The 20,055-nt window shown below is 32.5% G+C and overlaps 1 pseudogene; it reads right to left on the bottom strand.

Annotated features, from left to right (window-relative positions):
* Nucleotides 1-896: 896 nt before the first annotated feature.
* Nucleotides 897-1,939, bottom strand: LOC150029465 (uncharacterized; annotated as a pseudogene).
* Between the last annotated feature and the right edge of the window lie 18,116 nt (nt 1,940-20,055).

Below are 20,055 nucleotides of genomic sequence, written 5' to 3'. Positions count from 1 at the left end.
ACTTATATCAGGAAGCATTTGCACAATCTTAAATGACGGATGTCCTAATCTTTGGTGCCAAAGTGCTAGTTGATTTTCCATCTTGACATGACATGTTTGAGTCTTCCGTACCCCACGATACCAATAAAGCCCATCTTTCCGTTCACCTGCTCCAATCAGCGTCCTCGAAGTGCGGTCCTGTATAATACACAATTTTCTCTTCATCCGTCAATTGAGGTACTGAAAGTAAATTGCATTTTAATTTGGGAACATAAAGGACATTTTTCAATTCAAGTCCTTCTTCAAGAGTCACTGTTCCCTGTTCGCAAGCTAGAACACGTTCACCATCAGGTAGCCCTACGGGGCACCTTGTATAGTTTCCTTTTCACTCAAATTTTCCAGTGACCCGATCGTATGGTTTGATGCCCCACTGTAAATAATCCACAAATCCCAAATGCTCTTACCAGTCATTTTCTCTGATTCATTTGATTTTTGTTTGCTGATCATATCAACCAGTACCTTCCATTGTTCATTGGTCAGACCTGCGATCTCAAGTTTCTTGTCGTCATTGTTGGCTTGACTGTTGCTTCCACTAGCGTGTGCCACATTTGCACGTGTCGGGTTACCTTTGTTTCGCATCCCTTGGCGTCCCCTGCCGTTCCATTTGCCTTCACTTTTTGGTCTGTCACCCCACCATTTGGGATATCCGATCAATTGGAAGCATCCCTTCATGTCGTGACCATTTTTACCGCAATGACTTAATTTTTCTACCATATCTCCATGCCCTTTTTCTTTGTAGTTGGCCTGCATCGCGAGACCCACGACCAACCCCTTTCTTCCGTTGATTTGGCCATCATTCTCACTCTTTCTTCTTGTACCAACATAGCATATACGCGGTTCAGAGACGGCAATGGGTCTTAGGCCATAATGTTTGATCTTACTGTCCCGTAGCTTGCGTCATCCAACCCCATAAGGAGTTGATGAACCTTCTCCTCCTCCCTTCGTTTTTCCAACTGAGCACCAATCCCACACTTGCATCCACCACACGTACAAGATGGAATTTTGTCACTGTTAGCAAGCTCATCCCAAAGGACCTTCAATTTTCCAAAGTAAGTTGCCACCACCATTCCCTCCTGCTTGCATCTTGACAAGTCCGACCTTAGTTGTTGAATTCTAGGTCCATTCACGACCGAGAATCTTTCTTTAATGTCTTCCCACAAGTTATGTGCAGTCTCAGCATATGCTACTGTGTGGATCGTAAGTTTGGTTCAATGGTGTTTAGAATCCAAGAGACAATCATGGACTGCACGGTCCACCACCAATCTTCAAGGTCGGGTGCCTCATCCTCTGGTTGGATATGTGTTCCATCAATGAAGCCCCATTTTCTCCGGGCACGAAGCGAGATCTTTACTGCTCTTGCCCATTCGTCGTAATTTTCTCCGCGCAATTGGACTTGCGTCATTATGTTTCCGGGATTGTCACTCGCGTTGAGATCATATGGCGAGTAGGTCTTCTTAGCACCTCTGCTTTGTTGGCATTATTCTTTTCTGGTGCATCTGCCATGGTTGTGCACCGTTGCCTTTGCTTTGTGTTTGTCGGGTATCAGAGTTTTGTGCTCTGATACCATGAAAGAATATTTTCTGTTTTATTCAATCTGTCTTTCATCTATAGTAATGATACATATATATAACCATAGCATTAGAACCGTACATATACATATTCTTTTTCTAACATAACATCTGTAATTAAGACTAATTATAGACCCATTAATAGTGATTATATTCCTATAATTAAGTCTAATTATAGACTCATTAATAGTGATTATATTCCTGTAATTAAGTCTAATTAAGTCTAAGAATGATTTTGTCCGGTAATACTACGCAAGTTCTCCTCGAAGCACCCTGACGCGTATTTTATCGACGAAGCACTTTCCTTGAAGACGAAGGGTCGTTTTGCCCATCTCCTGCGACTTCTCCGTGACCACACAATGTTGGAACTCTTGGACTCAAGAAGTTCTGAGCTTTCGGAGCACTTGAATGATGTTCGCCTCTTCTCCTTCAGGAACACGTGGTTGGATTCTATCGAACACCGTTTGTTCCCTTGCTCTCCTTTTTCTTGTGACGTTTCTCGTCGCTCGCTAAAAAACTTGGAGGAGTATGAAGCTCGTTTGAGAGTGGACACTGAGACCCTCCGTTCCAAGGTGGTTACTTTGTGCTGCCATAGCACACGGTGTGAAGTTGAGCTCGATCATGTTCTTAAGAAGAAGCATGCAGTGTTGAAAGCCAGAGATGCTTTAGATGTTCTTTTCACTTTTTAATTTTGATGCTTTCTTGATGCTTTCTGTTTGTTTTCTTTTGGCATGTTATGATTATCTTTTAGTACCATGATGTTTGAAAGAGGTTTTGGATGAGAAGGATTAATGAATACGAGTGTGTTAATTTTAGGGTTTGAAGTTTTTGTTCCAAGCCATTTTTTTAAGATTGTTAAATGGTATTCAACTGGGTTAATGTTTTGCTTGATACTGCGTTTTTCCAATTAAGAGGGTGATGATATTTTCACACCTACTCTACTTTACATCTACAACAAAATATTAATATTAGTAATAAAAAAATTAAAAAATATTTTTAATAAAAATATAAATAAAATTTAAAATATTAATATAATTTTTAAAATTAAAAAAAATAAGATATTAATATTTTTAATAAAAATATAAATAAAATTTAAAATATTAATATAATTTTTAAAATTAAAAAAAAAATTAAGATATTAATATTTAGTGGGGATGTAAAATGTAAGAATGGATGTGAAAACCATTTTCCATTTGAAAATTGATTAGGATGTGGTGAAAATTTGATGTAAGAATGATAATTAGAAATAAAAAAATATATATAAAAGATTACCGAGAGATCATGACAAACTAATAGACCATATAATGGAAGTGATTTAATTTAAAAATATAATATATTTATCATATAAATTTAATATAAAAAGATTTAAAATAATAAGTAATGCATTTAACACCGGATGAAAATTTTCGTTTTCTAAAGAAAATCAAATATGAGTTGTTAATGACTAATAATAACGAAAATTAATATGTTATTGAAGGATAATTGATGAAAAATATTTAAAAATAAATTAAATATTTTTTAAATTTAAATTTAAATTTTAAAATATATCTCAATAATTGAAAGGAAAGAGATAGATATGATATGATACATTAGTTATTCGGTAAATTAACAAGTAATATTGTCACAATCTTTTTAGTTACTCAATTTGGAAATCACTAATGATAATAATAATTTAAAAAATTGATATAATAAAATAATCTAAAGGAATAATTGATGCAAAATATTTAAAAATAAATTTATTGTATTTTCAAACTCAAAATATTTATATAAATTTGACATTTTTTAACTCCATAAATATCAATTTTTTTCAATTTCTAACAAAACCAAACAAATACTTAGTAAACGAGTAATGAAATACAGTAAAAATATTAAATGTTTTAAAAAGATAATTGATTCAAAATATTTTAAAAAATTATTATTACTACTTTTTAAATTTAAATTGTGGAACAATTATCAATGTTTGACTCATAGTGAATATAATTGACAATTGGACAACTCATCTAGTTGAGCAACTGATCAAGTTGCGAAACTGTTAAGTTTTCAATAAAATAAATACACAATCCATAAATAAGTATTGAAGCAAAATATTTCAAAAACAAATATATTGTTTTTCAAATTTAAATATTGGAACAAATTTCAATAGACTAAACAATTTTGCTCTATTATAACTTAGTAAATTATTATTTAACATTCTATGAAATTTTTCAATTTCTAATAAAACAAAAAAATAATTCATAAAGTGTAATAATAATAAAAAAAACAAAAAAACAATACAATAAAAAAAACTTTAAAATGATAATTGAAGCAAAATTATTTAAAAACTATTGGAATACACCTAGAGTTAATATATATAACATCTTCCTAACTCACTAAATTATCATTTAATATTATACAAAAACTTTTGAATTTCTAATAAAATCAAACACATAATTCTTACATGAATAATAATAATAATTTAAAAATATAATACAATAAAATAATTAAATATTATAAAACAAGTAATTAAATATAGAAGTAGGAAATCCATACAACTCAATTGTGTTATCCAAATCTTTTGAATCACCGACAAAATATATAGTTTTATCTTAAGAATGTAAAAATAATTAAAAAATATCATACAACATAACATTATGAGAACTTAGTAAATTATCATTTAACATACTACATGAAACTTTTCTGTTTCCAATCAAACCAAACACATAACTTGTGAATGAATAATAATAATAGAAATAATTAAAAACATAAGGATACAAAACAACTAAATTCATGAAAGAAAGTAACTTAGTAAATTATCATTTAACACTATAGGAAACATTTCTGTTTCCAATCAAACCAAACACATAATTCGAGTAATAATAATAAAAATAATTAAAAACATAGGATACAAAACAACTAAATTCATGAAAGAAAGTAACTTAGTAAATTATCATTTAACACTATAGGAAACATTTCTGTTTCCAATCAAACCAAACACATAATTCGAGTAATAATAATAAAAATAATTAAAAACATAGAATACAAAACAACTAAATACTTTAAAATGAATTAACTATTTTTTAATTCAATTATTGGAACATGTCTTAATAATTGAAAAAGAGTGAATAAATTTGACATTTAGGTATCTTAACAAATTATCATTTAAACTCTAAGAAACTTTTCAATTTCTAATAAAACCAAACTCACAATTCATACATGAGTAATAATACTAATAATTAAAAAATATGATACAATAAAAAATTTATTAATGCAAAATATTTAAAATAAATTAATCTTTTTTAAATTTAAATATTAAACACATACCTCCTTAATCTAAAGAGGGTGGATATGTTTAACCTTTTAGTAACATAATAAATTAGGATTTAACATTGTAGGAACATTTTCACTTTCTAATAAACTTTTTAAGAATTTTGTTGTCAATATGATATTAAGATCTTCATTTGATAATGTTTTTTTTTTAAATACATGTATATATGACATATATATATATATACTTTTTATTATATAAAACCAAAAATATTAAATAAATGTAACTACTGTTCGCAGTGTGAAAATAATTAATTAATTTAATTCAAATATAAAACAAGTGTTTTTGAAATGATTTGTAAAAATAAATACTTACTTAAAAAGCAGCTTAGGAGTGAGTTAGTTTAAGCTTGAAAATAAAGTGTTTATGAAAAACATACTAGAGATAAGATTCTTACAAAAATAATTTTTTTATTTAGTTTTAACTAAAAATAAATAAAATAAAAAATGCATCTCCATAGCTTAGCTGCAACTTATTTCTTACTTCTCCTTCTTTCAACTTTAAACAAACTACTATTAACAAACAAACTTATTGATAATCAAATATATTATTATTTAATTTAAAAATTTCTTTTATATTAACTTTTATTAGAAAAACATAATATTTTATTATTAAAAAGGGTTATAAAATGGAAGTTTTAGAAAAATTAGTGTAAAATATATATTTTTTAATTGTAATCAAACACTCAAGATTTGCTTCATATGAAAAAACAAAAACTATAATTGTTTAGGAAAATGATGTATATAACTCTTAAAGTGATGGAAGATGATTTTATAAAAAAAATGAATTGTAAATGTATCATTTAGCTAATGCTTTTATTGCATAAACAATTTTTTAAATAAACACATAAAAGTGATCCAATAAAATAAAAGAATTATAATTACATGTAGGTTTACTCCGTACGTGTCTCTCTCATCATAATGCATGTTGATTGGGAAGCTCAAACGAAAAGGCAAGTTGGTGTCGAAACATCTTCCAACTTCCAAAACTATATATATATATATGTGAAATTAGAACTGAAAGGCTAGATAAATGAAGAAAAAGTGGTGCATTTTATTTCTACATGCTAACAAATTATAGCTAAAAAAAATAACTAACCACGTTTTACAAGCTTACAACGTAGTAATTGAAATAATAACAAACTCTCCTAATAATTAGTTATTCCTTAAGCCTAGGATTATTCTACTGATAAGTCGTAACTGAAATGAAATAAATATCCAAACATTCCCTCCCTTAAGCTAATGCATATGCATTTAGCTTACTTCTGTCACTCCAAGCATCCCACTAGCTTTTCAAATTGTTCCAATTTTATTGGTTTGGTCATGATGTCAGCAATTTGGTTTTGAGAGTTACAGTGGCTTAACTCAACTACTCCTTCATTGACCAAATCTCTAAGGAAATGGAATCTCACATCTATATGCTTACTTTTTCCATGAAATACTAGATCTTTGGACAGTTGTATAGTTGAACTATTATCACAAATAATCACAGTACTTGAATTCTCTTTAATTCCAAGCTTCTCAACAACTCTCCTGAGCCAGACACAATGATAGGCACACAATGAAGCTGCTATATATTCCGCTTCCATAGTAGAGAGAGCAACTACTGATTGTTTCTTTGAAGACCAAGAGACAGCTCCATAACCCATCATAATCACATACCCAGAGGTACTTCTCCGATCATCTAAGTCACCAGCATAATCGCTATCTGTGAATGCTACGAGTTTCAGGCTGCTCTCTTCCTTTCTGTAAAAAATCCCAAAACCAGTGGTACCTTTTAAGTACCTCAAAATCCTCTTTGTTGCAAGCCAATGAGACATTGTAGGGCTGGACATAAACTGCTTAATAAACTCACAACATACATCAAGTCAGGTCTAGTCACAGTTAAATACATCAAGCTTCCGACCACCTGCTTGAAAAGAGTTTCGTCAACTCTAACTCCTTCATCATTTTTGGACAGCCTTGTACCAGGCACTATTGGATTTTTTACAGCATTAGCATTCTCCATTTCGAACCTTTCTAACACTTCTTGAGCATACCTTTTCTGACAAATAAAAATTCCATCTGCACATTGTTTAACTTCTATCCCGAGAAAGTATTTCATTTTCCCCAAATCAAACATGTCAAACTCATGCATCATTGAACTTCTAAATTCATCAAACAAGTTTCCATCATTTCCAGTATAGATTAAGTCATCAACATAAAGACTCACCAACAAAATATTTCCTTCTTTCGACTTTGTGAATAAAGTGTGTTCACTAGGACATCTGTCAAAGCCTTCTTGGTTGAAGTAGGCCTCAATTTTACTATACCACGCTCGAGGTGTCTGTTTCAGGCCATACAAGGCCTTCCGCAACTTATAAACCTTCTCTTCTTCTCCTTTCTTGGTGTATCCCTCAGGTTGTTGTACATACACTTCTTCTTTAAGCTTCCCATGAAGAAAGGCACTCTTCACATCGAGTTGAAACACCTCCCAATTGAATTGAGCTGCTACTGCCAACATCATACGAATTATATCAAATCTTGCCACAGGAGCAAATACCTCAGTGTAGTCCACTCCATGTCGTTGTGCATAGCCTTTTGCCACCAGCCTTGCTTTGAATTTTTCTACATCTCCATTTTCATTGAGCTTAGTTTTGAACACCCACTTAACTCCAATGGGTTTGACTCCATTAGGCAGCTCATTGAGTTCCCAAGTTTAATTTCGCTCGATGGCTTCAATTTCAGCTGACATTGCTTCCCTCCACTTCTTGTTCTTAACTCCTTTTGCAAAAGAAATTGGGTCATTCAAAGTTACCATCATAGCATTAAAGTCTTCCCCATCAAAGAATCTTCCTTCTATTACATAGTCATTCATCCATCCTGGCGCTCTTCTTTGTTGTGCACCCCTCCCTTCAACTAGCTCTCCTTGTGTAGTAGAATTCAGTTCATTTGGAGGCGATTCTGTCAAGCTGAAACTGATGCTTGAAGGTGATTGTGCCAAGCTGGAACTACTGCTTGAAGGCTCATCTTCCACTGCACCCTTATCGTATTCAACTTCATCATCCCATTTTAGCACATCTCGCTTGATTTCTTCCTCTGTTCTGCCCCAATCTCAGCTCTCTTCTTCTTCAAACACAACATCCTTGCTAATGATGATCTTTCTCAAGACTGGATCATACAATCTCCATGCCTTAGACTCATCGTTGATTATGAGAAAAACACATTTTATGCTTTTATCATCCAGCTTAATCCTCTTTTGATCTGGTATATGAACGTGGACAATGCTTCCAAAGATCCGAAAGTAATTAACTACTGGTTTCTTACCACTCCATGCCTCTTCTGGAGTCTTATTTTCAACTGCTGCAGTTGGGCTTCGATTCTGGATATGGACACACCATTTTACAACTTCAGGCCAGAAACATTTAGGAAGTTTCTTTTCAGCTAACATGGATCGCACTGCATTCATGATTGTTCGATTCTTTCGCTCTGCAACTCCGTTCTGGTGTGGCGTGTATGCTGCTGTCAGCTGTCTCCTTATGCCATGTTCTTTGCAATATTTTCTGAAATCGTTTGAGTTAAATTCACCTCCTCTTTCTGTTCTCAAGCAAGCAATATGCATGCCAATTTCTTTTTCAACACTAATTTTGAAATTTTTAAATGCACTAAAAGCTTCTAACTTCTCATGCAAAAAATATACCCAAGTTTTACGAGAAAAGTGATCAGTAAAACTTATGATATACCTTTTGTTGCTGTTGGAAGCTGGTTTGATAGGCCCACAGAGATCAGAATGTACTAGCTGAAGTTGCTTTGATGCTCTCCATGAACTTTGCTTTTGGACAAATTCTTTTTGCTGCTTTCCAATTAAACACGCTTCACATAACTTCTCTAGAACTTTGAGTAATGGCATGCCATCTACCATATTATTAGCAGCAAGTGTTTTCAGCCCTTGATAATTTAAATGAAAAAATCGGCGATGCCATAAATGTGATTCCTATCAGCCAAAGCTTCTGCTTTAAGACACAAAGAGTTTTTGGATGTCATCGATGCTCTCAGGTAGAACATTCAATTTCCACTCATATTAGTCTGCATTATTAACCCCCGCGCTGGATGATAAACTCTGCAAGTCCCTTTTTAAATTAGAATGGCTAGACCCTTCTCTTGAAGCTGACCTACACTTAATAAATTGCTTTTTAATTCAGGAATATAGAAAACATCTGAAATTACTTGAGTGATACCATTTATTTCAAATCGAACACTTCCCTTAGCCACCACTGCCAACCTAGTGTCATTGCCAAGTTTTACCGTTTGACTAAATCCCTCATTCAACTTTGAGAACCATTCCTTATTTCCGGTCATGTGATTGGAACAACCAGAATCTAGGAACCAAACTTCTTCTCCTTTGGTTTCATGAAAATCAACATGGGCCATCAACAAAAGGTCTTCTTCTCCTCCAAGTTCAACATAATTAGCATTTTTCTCCCAATCAGAACACTCGTACTGATAATGTCCCAACTGATGACAGTTGAAACATTCAATCATAGCTTTGTTTTGAGAGAATCTCCCTCGTCCTCTACCTCGACCTCCTCGGAACGAGTCTCTGCCCCTGCCTCTTTTTGGCTTGTCATCATAAGAAACTCTTAAAGCTTGTTCTTCCTCTTGATTTCCTTGCATTCTCTGTTCTTGAACCGGCAAACTTCCATGAAGCTCGTCAATGGTCATTGCATCTAGATCATTTGACTCCTCAATTGAACAGACAACATAATTAAATTTAGGAGTCAAAGATCTCAGTACTTTACCCACCACAGTGCTTGGTTTCACATCTTCACCATTAACCTTCATCCTGTTCACAACTGTCAATGTTCGTGCAAAGTAGCTATCGACCTTTTCTCCTTCCTTCATAGTCAGCATTTCAAACTCCTTCCTCAAGGACTGCAACTGTGCTCTTTTCACTTTGGTGGATCCTTGGTATTTTCGCTTCATCGAATCCCAGATTGCCTTCGACGTACTTTTGTCAAGAATGGTCTCAATTATCTCTCTTTCAATGGCATGAAATAGATAATTTTTTACCTTCAAATCCTTGAGTTTAGCCTCTTCGACACTCTTTCTCTGCGCCTCACTTGCTGCTGAACTTCCAATTGCTGGTGTTGGAACCCCTTCATCCACCAGATTCCACATCTCTTTACTTCTTAAGAAGTTCTCCATCATCATAGACCAATGATCGTAATGTCCTTCGAATTTTGGAACGAGGAATTGCTCTGAGTTTGACATGGTGCACTCTCTCACACACTCTTTAATCAAATTCCTTTAAAGCTCTGATACCAATTGTGAAATCAGAACTGAAAGGCTAGATAAATGAAGAAAAATTGGTGCATTTTATTTCTACAGGCTAAAAATTTATAGCTAAAAAAAATAACTAACCACGTTTTACAAGCCTACAACGTGATAATTGGAATAATAACAAACTCTCATAACAATTAGTTATTCCTTAAACCTAGGATTATTCTATTGATAAGTCCTAACTGAAATACAATAAATATCCAAACAATATGCAACTCTATATATATATACACAAACACGGTGATAAGAGAAAACTCTTCTTCTTCTTCTCTTTTCTCCAAAAATGGCTTATTTTAGTGATTATTACTCAGAGAGCAGTGACGAATACTCAGAAGAAGAAGAAGAAACGTTGAACAACCACAAGCCCACTGAAGACCTCATACCGTACGTTACCATTGCTCTTCTTCTTGGGAATTTTACCAAAATGGTGCGGTTTTTCTTGAGATTTACTTAAATGGGCAGATTCAGAAAATATTACAAGAATGGACATTTTTTTGTCAAAGTTGCCAATGGTGTAGGCAACATAAATTAAATTCGTTAACCCTTCTACTTTTCTTCTTTTAATTAAAATTTCCAACCCAATTGGCAACTTTAGTTTAAATAAAATTGAATACGGGATTGGCAACTTCAATGTATTTAAAATTGAATACTGGATTGGCAACTTCAATGTATTTTATTTCAATTAAAATTATCAATTCAATTGCCAAGTTCACTTGATTTTATTTTTTAAAAAAATGATAATTAATATTTTTAGAAATAAAAATATATAATTAAAAAAAGTATTTTATAAATAATACCAAAATATAATTTTTTTTATTTAAGAAAATGATATATAAAGTTGAATAATTAAAATGAATATTTTTTACAATAATTTTAAATAAATTGGATTAAAAATGATTTATTTGATAAATTAAAAATATTTAGTATTTTTTAAATATCGTTAAAGTTAAAAATACACTTATAAAAATGTGATATAATTTATTTATAAATTTTTAGATTATATAATATATGAAAGAATAAATTATATAATATGTAAAAAGTAATAATATACATGTATTTATGTAAAATAAATGTATTAAAAATAAAATAAATTATTCAATATAAGTCATTAAAAGAAGATGATATTAAAATATTTGATGAGAACAACATTACAAAGCATGACTCTACTGTCTAAATGGACAATTTCCTCTGTTGTGACCTTCATTGCGACAGTAAGAACATTTTTTTGTCTTGTTCTGAATTGATTGATCCATTTCATTATGCAAACGAGTCGTAATTGGTCGTCCCGAGTTTTTACGTCGCATGTGGGGTTCTGGTATGAAATTTGGCCCGGTATAAGTAGACCAATAATCCTCGTTTCGAACAGGGTGGAATTCAACTTGATATGCCTTTCTAATCGTGTGGAGGTTGTAAACTGGATCAATGAATGTCGTCATTTGTAAATGACAAGAGGAACAAACGGCAATAACATGACGACAGGGAAGTCGAAGAGCTTGGAAGTGGCCACAATCACACCACCAATCATTTAATCTAACTGTATATGATTAAGGTCGCCGACCATGTTGGGGGGTGGCTAATTCTTGGACATCAAATTCAGAATTTTCTGCATTAAACTTTTCCACAAAACACATACACGAATCTTGTTGATTTTTTCTAAGTAAGGTTGTGATATCTTCTGAATAATAATGACCTGCGCGTAACATGGTGTCTATTTTGAAGACTCGTTCAACAAACCATGTTTTTGTTTTTTCAAAAGTTGCCTTAACCAAAGCGGAAATCGGCAAAGAACGAGCTCCCTTAAGCACAGAGTTAATGCATTCTGCTAGATTTGTGGTCATATGACCATACCTCTTTCCCCCATCATATGCTTGAGTCCATTTCTCTAATGGTATGCGATCTATCCAGGAAAATGCTTGCTTGAACTCAGATCGCATAACTGATAGCTTTGCCTGTACTATGGGTTGTTTCATCTCATAAGCTGTCATAAAGAAGTAAATGAAATTAGTTAAATGGTAAAAGGTCGTAATTATCTCTGAGAGAAGGTAAAGAATGTCATTACCCATGTTAATCAATTGCCGTTTCAGCTCAGCATTTTTGAATTTTTTGTTGAAATTCAATGTGATATGGCATATGCAATACACAGAAACAAGGCCGTCTCCTTCCCATCCAACTTCTTCGAATTGTAATGCTGAAATTATACCGGTTCCTCTATCAGTAATCATGCACAAATTCGGTTGAGGTGTCACATATTGTCGCAATAATTGGAAGAACCAAATTAAAGCCTCCCGAGTCTCGCCTTCAACAATCGCAAACGCCAATGGAAATATGTTTCGATTCCCATCTTGAGCGGTTGCGGTCAACAATGTTCCATGGTATCTTCCGGTTAAAAATGTCCCATCAACTTGTACAATGGGCTTGCAAAAATTGAAACCATCGATACAAGGCTTGAAAGACCAAAACACCCGATCCAACGTGTAACACGAATTGTCTTGAACACCATCAACCATACAAGGAGAAGCAATAACTGCACAATTGTCCCTGGATTGCTTTCTTTTACTGCTTCCAACCATCTAGGAAGATCATTGTAGGACTGTTCCCAATCGCCAAATGCCAAAGCAAGAGCTTTCTGTTTTCCCAACCAAGCTTTTCTATACGTGATAGTATAGCCGTGCAAATTTTTTATTTCTGTAATTAAGCTTTTAATTGGGACGGAAGGGTTTGCTTTGACTGAAGTCAGCACCATGGACGCAATATGGGTTGAATCCAAATTAACATGGTCTGCCGTAAGATTTGTTGACAAACAAGTATGTTGTGCATCAATTTTTTTTTTATCTCCCATTGACTTCGGATTTTACTAAAAGATGCTCGTAATCTCCATTCGCACCCTACATCATGATGTATGCACCGAGCCACATATCTATCTGGCTTTGATTCCACGACAACAAATTTGTAACCGTTGTCTATGTGGTATCGTTTTATGGCATTCAATGTCGCCTCCTTTGATATGAAAGACATGTGTTCATTGAGTTCACAATCGATGTTATGTCCGGATTGACTGCCAGACGGAATATATTGTGAAGATCTGTTGAACTCATCTTCATCATCCAAATCAAAGTCGTAGTTATCTCCATCTTCACTTATGTCGTCCACGATGTCTGTAATTATTGGTTCTTCATGCTGGCTTAGTGACGTTCCACCGACATTCCACGTGTCCATCTGCATTTAAAAAAAACATGATAAATAAGAATGTTACGGAAAATTTACATTACCTTTACAACTTTCTTTGAACTTTAAACTAGAAGGAGAAAATAATATATCTTACAAACCTTGTCATTTTTTTAACTTGGATGCAGAAATCAAGAGAAGAAAAAGTGTAGAACAAAGAAGGAATGCAAGGCTAGAGAGTTGCATTGTTGTTCCATTATATAACAAATGTTTTGTATGAGTACAATAATTTTTATTCATAAGTCAAGTCCTCATGTAATTGTGACAGAAAGCCATCACTCCACGCTACATTTGGTTTATTTTTATTTTTCCTAATTTCATAATAAAGAAGTTGACTTCACCATTGGCAACTTTGGAAGAAGTTGCATTCACCATTGGCAACTTATATTAAAAGTTTGACAACTTTGTTTGCAATTTCGTGCACCACCAAGCAATACTTTATTTTGTGTCCAGCTTTATGTCATGGCTATAGTTTTCATGGCAGAGATTCTTTTTTCATGGCAGAGATTCTTTTGAAAATGAAGTTTGAATTCAAACTTTCATTTTTTGAAACTCACACAAGCAACTCTATTTAATAGAGTCTGTGTCCTATGCAAAACACTCTCAAGCTTTGCCATTGTTCTAGAGTGCTTAAGGGTGGCATTCAATCACAAAGGTAAGTTCTCTCTAATATTTTAATTATTTATTTAATTATAGTAGCAAGCATATGCACATGCTAACAAAGATTATTAGTATATTTTACCTCTCATAAATTGTTTTTGTATTTTCTGTGGATGGATCTGTATGTATTTTTGTATTACATGGTGGCATTACTCATGAACCCTTGTTCATTCCAGAAGAAAATTATATCTTAGTTTTAACTAAAATTTAGTTCTATATATATGAGAGAAAATTACATGTAAAAGAATTTAGTTATAATAATTTAGTTCTAATGTACTAATATCTTTAAATTTGTAAACAAAATTAACTACTTGAAATCTGTTTTAAAAACATTAACAAAACTCAACTAATATTTTTTATTTTTTATTTTCATACAATGTATTCATTATAGCCAATAAGTAAGAGTACTTTATAAACAATAAGTATTTTATAAATAGTAAGAAATAGAATAAGAATCTTTGATGGAGCAGAGAAAGAGCCAATGGGCAAAAGAGTTATTCATGGTATTCTCCACTTGTTATCCATGTGCAGAAAAGAATATGGTTGAATGAATTAAATGACAAAAAAGGTACATGTGATATAGGTTATATTTTACTCTTTACTTTGGTTCTAGCCTTTGAAAAATCAACCATTATGTAACATCACAAGTGTACCTCCTGGAGATGTACGGAAAAGTGTAAAAGGAAGAAGAAAAGTGTTAAGGAGGTGGTGATAGCCATGGTTTGTGGTGAGAGGGAACATAAGTGAATAAAGTAGCGGATGACTTATCATTAGGTTAGAATTTTATGGAATATTAAATGCAGTGTTCATTGTTAGCTAAAGACCATTGCAAAACCTGTTAATATTTATATTTATATTTTAATACTTATATTACTTTGGTTTTAATATTGCAAAACCGTTGCATGGTTTTAATACTTATATTTTATATTTTAATAGTTATCCACACAAACAATATTTAATATTTAATATTTAATACTTATACTTATACTCTTACTCTGTTAAAGGAATTTAAAAATTATACTTTAAAACATGAAATTTAATTATTATCAACTTATAAAAAAAAACAAGTTAATATAATTAATTGATATTAAATATTGACAAACAATTGCTAAAAAATATATTTTTTATTTTATTTTTCTTATATTTTTATTGTTTGTACATAATATATTACTTTCAATCAATATTTTTATAATATGTTATCCTCAGTACTCTTTAATTAGTAGGTGTAAATATCTTTTCGTTATCTTTAATTTAAGAAAATTAATGTTTATTGATAATATCATTTTAATAAAAATTATCTATAAAGATATTCTAAAAATTGGTTGTATTTTCAGGAATCATTTTATTAGAATTTTATGGCATCTCATCGTCTTCCCGCGAATATGTCTATATTGCGACTCCAAGAGAAACATGTTACTAAATATGTATGGGAAGGTAATGAAAGACTATTGAGACCCAGAAGACATGCAAGTTGGGTACTAAAGCATGAGGATATACTTGACCAATGAGTCAAACGGTTAATTGATCATTCTGGTTTTGGACATTTGTTAAAATTTAAGCACATTGACTTCAACCATGTACTAATTACAGCATTAGTGGAAAGATGGAGAACAGAGACTCATACCTTTCACTTTCCTCTCGGTGAAACAACTTTTACTTTGGAAGATGTGGAATTAATATTGGGTTTACCTATTGATGGACAGGTTGTCACCGGGATTACTAGTGGTGATTTAGTATCTTTATGTGACCAGTTGCTCGGATTTATACCACCATCAACAGCGATAAAAGGAAATGCAATTAAGTTGTCTTGGCTTAACAACACTTTTCAAGAACTGCCACATAATGCAACTAATGATGTTATTGCTCAACATGCTCGAGCCCACATATTAACACTTATTGGGAGTTTATTGATGCCTGATTCTTCAGGTAGTAAGGTACATTTAATGTACCTATTATTGTTGGCTGACTTGAACAACGTAAGGAATTACAGTTGGGGGTCAGCTGTATTGGCTTCTTTGTATCGTGCGCTCGATCACGGAATAGACTTTAATCAAGATAATATTGGAGGTTGCACGCTGCTTTTACAATGTTGGGCATGGGAACACCTAACATGCATTTCTCCACAACTTCAACCATTGACCGATGAAGAAGTTCAACAAGGAGTTGGTTTCCCACTCGGTAAAAGGTATGTTATTTTTGTATTAATTTTCGAGATAAGAAAACGAAGTTCTTAATATTTCTTTGCTTACGTTAGGTGGACTCGGAGGATGCATAGGACGCACATAGGAGGAACCACTGTTCCACAAATACGAGCAATATTTGATGGCATTAAAGCTAAAGAGGTTGTGACAAATATATAAACTAACATATCATTTTAACTAAATATTTCATATTATTGATGTTTCAAACATTTATTTACAGTTTCTTTGGACTCCATATCGAGTGGAATATGTTAGGCGCTTGATCACTATTGAGGTTTCCCCAACTGCACGGGCTGTAGTTCCTCTCATATGTTTTGCAACTGTTGAATTTCATCAAGTTGACAGGGTTATGCGTCAATTTGGATTTCGACAGAGTATTCCAAGTGACCCATTCAACCTTGATCAACTTCACAAAGAGGATATGAGAGGACGAACTGATCGATACTGACCACAATATCATGTCGCATGGATAACTATGTGGAATGACTATCGTAATCATCTAATTCATGGAAATCAGTTTAACGGAAATGGTCATTTGCATGACAACTCAACATACATGCAATGGTACATCAACCATACTATCCGCTACATCACGCCTATACAGTCATCGTCTGATGATGATGTAAGTTCAATTACAAAATTATTTATTCTTCATTCACTCATCCAAAATTAACACATATTTTCAAAACAATATGATATGCCACAGGAGACTACACAACCTCACTATCAACATCATGTCAGGTCTTCTTCTCAAGTTCAATCATTTGAACAACAATCTTTTCGTCCACCAGGTGTTCAACCGACCCAGTTGTTCGGATATAGGGATCAATCTCACATGTCATTCCAATCATCATTCCATCGACCACCTTTCAACTACTCAACATTTCCATCTCAACAACAATTGTTTGTTGGCCCGTCAAATCCCTTTGCAACCTCTACCATGACCCCCCATCTGCCTACAATCCTATGTCATCTATGCAGTATTATCGACCAACAATGCCTTCACAAGTGTCCGCAAATCAGAGTGATGACAATGAAATCGAAGGCACTGATGATGACATTCCACCTCCGCCCCCTCCTACCCTTCGGTCCGAACAACAGCCACAAGGACGACCACGAAGACAACGAAGAAGACCACCATGTGGCACAGCTTCTCATAGATGACAACTTTTCCTTTATTTCTATTTTATAATCATGTATAATATCATTTTATAAATATTGTTTAAACGCTACCCTTTTTATTTATAATTTTATCAACTATAAACGTTATTTCACATACATAATTTCAAATTTTTAAAAACAACAAAAATATTTTTAATTTTAATAATATTTAAAAAGTACTAAATATTTTACATTTATTACCCAACCTATTTTAAATCCAACTTAATTTTAGGTAATTTTGTTTTTTGTGAAAACAAAATTTAGTTTAATTTTTTAATATTAATTATCTATAAAAATACATTTTTTCTCAATATTCTTATTTTTATTCACTTCATGTAAATTTAAATAATTTTAAATTATTATTATATACATCTTTCATTTTTTAAAAATATTAATTATTTTAAAAAATCAGCTAAATTTGCCAATAAAATTAGAAATTTCATTTGAGATAAAATACATTGAAGTTGCCAATCCAATATTCAATTTTATTTAAACTAAAGTTGCCAATCCAGTATTCAATTTTATTTAAACTGAAGTTGTTAATCGGGTTGGAAACTTTAATTAAAAAAAAAATAGAAGGATTAATGAATTTAATTTATGTTGCCTACACCATTGGCAACTTTGACAAAAAAAATGTCTATTCTTGTAATATTTTGAGAATCTTGCCATTTACGTAAATATAAAAAAAAAACTGGACCACTTTGGTAAGATATTATAGATACAGCAAGGGGATGGTGTGAAGTTGAGCTCGCGAAGGTTCTGGAGAAGAAGCATGCAGTGTCGAAAGCCATTGATGATTTAAATGCTTTTTTAACTTTTTAATTTTTATGCTTTCTCTTTTGTTTTCTTTCGCATGTTATGATTATCTTTTAGTACCTTCAATATCGATGTTCGAATCAGGTTTTGGATTATAACGATCAATGAATACCAGCGTGTGTTCATTTTAGGGTTTCAAGTTTTGTTTCACGCCATTTCTCGAAGATTGTGTTGAACTGCGTTTATGTTTTGCTTGATATAGATATCTGCGTTTTCTCTATTTTCAGGGTTTTCAATATATTATATTACTCGAATTGTAATTACAACATGGTTGTTTTTAATTAGGATGGATTTTCATACTCAAAATAATAATAATATTTTATTAATATGTACTTTATTTTTTAGTTTAAAATTTTAATATATACATTATATTATTAAACTGGGTTCTAAGATAAATTTGTTAGTACTAATTTTCTATTAAAAAAACATTAAATAAAATAATTTTACATATAAAATTACTAATATTTAAATTAATTTTGATTATTGATAAATAACTTTTAAAATAGTATCTAATTAATTATTAAATTTTTAGGTAATACTATTAGTGTAGATAGGAACTGGAACAAAATATATAATTCATAATTTTATATTATTTAATTTATTTATTTATAAACAAAATTCATTTATGCATTATGCATTAGTTATCATTTGTTATTTATTTAATTTAATTGAATGTTTAATTATATAATTTATGCTTCTTATTCTCACTTATAATTATAGTTTTTAATTATTGTAAAAAAAAATTATAGAATATCTGTGATCTGCTAGTTATAATTTCAAAAGATCCGTATCTATCTGATCATCATGCATGTTGATTGGGAAGCTGAAACGAAAAGGCAAGGTGGTGGCCAAACATCTTCCAACTTCCAACACTATATATATATACAACACAAACATGGTGTTAAGAAAAAGCTCTTCTTCTTCTCTTCTTTTCTCCAAAAATGGCTGAGGAATACTCAGAGGACGGTGACATCAAGGTCGTCAAACGCAAACGAGACGAGAAAGAAGAAGAAAAAACGTTGAACAACCACAAAAACCTCAAATTCTTGGTCTTTTTAAACTTCTTATCCAAAGAAGACGCGCTTTTGCTATGCAACTTCTTCTCGAAGCACCGTGAAGCGTATTTGCTCGGCCAAGCATTTTCCTTGAAGACCAAGGGTTTCGCCTATGGTCGTTTGGCCGATCTCATTCGTCTTCTCCGTGACCACACAATGTTGGAACTCTTGGACTCAAGAAGTTATCTGCTTTCGGAGCACTTGGATGATCTTCGCCACTTCTTCTTAAGGAGCACGTTGTTGGATTCTATCGAACGCCGTTTGTTCCCTTGCTTTACTTCTTCTTCTTCTTATGACGTTTCTCATGGCTCGCTGAAAAACTTGGAGGACTCTGAAGCTCGTCTGAGAGAGGACATTGAGACCCTCCGTTCGAAGGTGGATTCTTTGTCCTGCCATATCACACGGTGTGAATTGAGCTCGCGCATGTTCTTGAGAAGAAGCAAGCAGTGTTGGAAGGCAGAGCTGCTTTAGATGTTCTTTTCACTTTTTAATGTTGATGTTTTCTGCTTGTTTTTTTGGCATGTTATATATGTTTAATGTTGATGTTTTCTGCATGTTGTAATTATCTCCTTGTCCCACTAAGTTTTAGACTGATATCATTCACAGTACAATGAATATCGATTTTCGAAAGAGGTTTTGGATGAGAAGTGATGAATTCGAGGGCGTGTTAATTTTAGGGTTTCAAGTATTGCTTCACGCCATCTTTTG

This window comes from Phaseolus vulgaris, chromosome 1 (assembly GCF_051622355.1).
Source record: "Phaseolus vulgaris cultivar YP4 chromosome 1, ASM5162235v1, whole genome shotgun sequence".
Taxonomy (NCBI): domain Eukaryota; kingdom Viridiplantae; phylum Streptophyta; class Magnoliopsida; order Fabales; family Fabaceae; genus Phaseolus; species Phaseolus vulgaris.
This window is presented reverse-complemented; position numbering and strand designations above follow the sequence as displayed.